The 2,916-nt window shown below is 34.9% G+C and overlaps 1 pseudogene; it reads left to right on the forward strand.

Annotated features, from left to right (window-relative positions):
* The first annotated feature begins 1,659 nt into the window (after positions 1 to 1,659).
* Positions 1,660 to 2,586, forward strand: LOC119536975 (annotated as a pseudogene).
* Positions 2,587 to 2,916: the final 330 nt, after the last annotated feature.

Below are 2,916 nucleotides of genomic sequence, written 5' to 3' on the forward strand. Positions count from 1 at the left end.
GATTTGTTACTAAAAGATGACTAGTTCTTTCAAGAGGTAAGATTTTGGGTTTTGTGAATGAATCTAACATATTGATTTTCATTTATTATTTTAGAACACTATACCATCTAAAGATAGCTCTGTACTCCCAAGACATAGTTGGGAAACAGGGAAGACGTTGACAATGAGTTACTAAGCAACTTGGGCTGACTTACTCTGTTCCCACAATCTTTTTTCATGTGAATGAACAGGCATAATCCAAGTTACTAGAATTCCTTGTTTACCTACTCTTAACACCTGAAACTCATATAGTCTATCAATACTATATAAACTCAGCACTCAGCTATAATGCTAATAAATCCACAACCTTTGAGATGCTCTGAAGATTTATTGTTATTAAATATCTTTGAAGAAAGACTCACTTTTTAAAATGGGCCTGAATGCTCAGCCTTCACAGGCAACAAACCACATTGAACAAGGCTCAGAATGTAAAGCCAGAAAATTTGGAGATGATGTTCACCTGTCTACTAGCTGGGGGATCCTGGGAAATTTCTGAACTTTTTATACTACAGTTTATTCAACTGTATATTACATAAAAACTACACTATTTCATTCTCTCATACTTTGATTAGGAAACATTGTTACAGTAGAATATTACTTGCTTCATTTGAATAAATTTATTTTAATTATATTCTGAACATCAAAATGGTTTTTGCATAGCAAAATATGCAAAAATATTTTATGAAATATTTCATTCTACTTGATAAAAGAATATTCTAAAATATAAACATTTAAAATATTCAATAAATTTACAAAAGGTGATCTCATTATAACTCAAATATGAAATTTCTATCTGTTATTAGCATTAAGAATAATTGTTTTTCCTCTTAAAAAGTTTTGATTAATTGATACACATTGCTAGTCACGTAACTAACTAGATATCTCTTTAATACATTACCTGCCAGAAAAACTTAAAGTCTAATCTTTTATCCACCCACTGCCAAGTGTGTTGGACCTCTTGGTAAATATTACCTAACTTTAATTATAGCAGATTAACTAAAGGAATAGTTCATAGTCAGACTGCCAAGGGTTCATATTGCTACTCACAACTTTCCGCACAGCCTTTTGAAAGTTATATAGCTTCTTTCAGACTCAGTTTCCTTCTCTTAAAACAATAATGAAATTACTTAACATTATTGAATGGAAAATAAGGTAAAAATATCTATTATTCTATCTTTATCTATCTATCTATCTATCTACCTATCTATCTATCTATCTTTTAGCCATTTGCCTAGCATTTAGTAAGCACATAATAAATTTACCTGCTTTGCAAGTTTCATTACACAACTATATAATATATATTACTTATTTTGGTAAACTTAAGTCTTTTCCTTATTATCATGAATATTTTTTATTCTTTGGCTCTAAAGCAACTTCAAATATATTTCGGAAAAAATATAATTTGAAAATGAAATTTGAAGGAGACTTCCAGTGTTTCTTAAAACAATTTTGAAAATACAGGAACACTCATCATTGTTTGATGCACCAATGCTTGAATGATAGCTTTATTTATTGTGACTTCCCATATGTCTAGTAAGGAAAATGAAACCATCAAATTCATAACTTCTTTAATATAATTTGTCCATCACAGGCTCTCTTTGATACCAGCGACAGTGTCTCATGGATTCCCTGGTGGATGGGAACCACACTGCAGTGACAGGGTTCATTCTATTGGGCTTAACAGATGATCCCAAACTTCGGGTCATCCTCTTCATGGTCATACTATGCATCTACCTGGTGACCGTATCTGGCAATCTCAGCACAATCATTCTTATCAGAATCTCTTGTCAGCTTCATCATCCTACGTATTTATTCCTGAGCCACTTGGCTTTTGCTGACATAAGCTATTCATCATGTTACTCCTAATATGCTTGTAAACTTCCTGGTGGAGAGGAACACAACCTCCTATTTTGGATGTGCCATCCAGCTTATTTCAGTTGTCTTCTTTGGGACATCTGAGGGCTTCTTTCTGGCTGCTATGGCTTATGATCGCTTTGTGGCAATCTGCAACCCACTGCTTTATTCAATCAAAATGTCCACAAAATCTGTGTCCAGTTACCCTCTGTGGCTTATGTAGGTGGTTTTATCAATGCTTCCCCCTTTACTCTTTCCATCTTCTCTTTATTCTTCTGTGGACCAAATTGAGTCAATCACTTTTTCTGTGATTTTGCTCCTTTAGTTAAACTTTCCTGTTCTGATACTAGTATTCCTGCAGTTGTTCCCTCATTTTCTGCTGGGTCTGCCATTGTGATCATAGTGTTTGTCATAGTCATTTCCTACGCCTACGTCCTTATCACCATCCTGAAAATGTGCTCTTCTGAGGGACGCCACAAGGCCTTCTCCACCCACACCTCCCACCTCACTGCTGTCACTCTGTTCTATGGGACAATTACATTCATTTATATAATGCCCAAATCCAGCTACTCAACTGACCAGAACAAAGTCACTGCGATCCCCATGTTGAACCATCTTATCTACAGTCTCGGGAATAATGAGATTAAGGGTGCTCCGAAAGAGAGCTTTGTAGAAAAATACTCTCTCATGTAAACATTAAATTTTGTTGGGTTTGTTGTAATAATAAGATGTAAATATATCTTAAAATCACTTTAGAGCTTACGGAACAAGAAGGACTTACCTCACCACAAAGTCTGAGTATCTAGAGTGGTGAGCAGAACATACAAAAATACTTTCGCATTGAGCAATAGGAAAATCAGAAGAATCAGCCACCATACTAGGGCTTTGGATTTCATGTTCGTCTAGGGAGAGGCGAACAGATGTCAAACCCTAGGTATTGTTTGGGTGAGAATTCTGAATAATATATCTCACAGGAAACTACAAATGCTGGAAAGGATGTGGAGAAACTGGAACTCTTATTCA

This window comes from Choloepus didactylus, chromosome 6 (genome assembly GCF_015220235.1).
Source record: "Choloepus didactylus isolate mChoDid1 chromosome 6, mChoDid1.pri, whole genome shotgun sequence".
Lineage (NCBI taxonomy): Eukaryota > Metazoa > Chordata > Mammalia > Pilosa > Megalonychidae > Choloepus > Choloepus didactylus.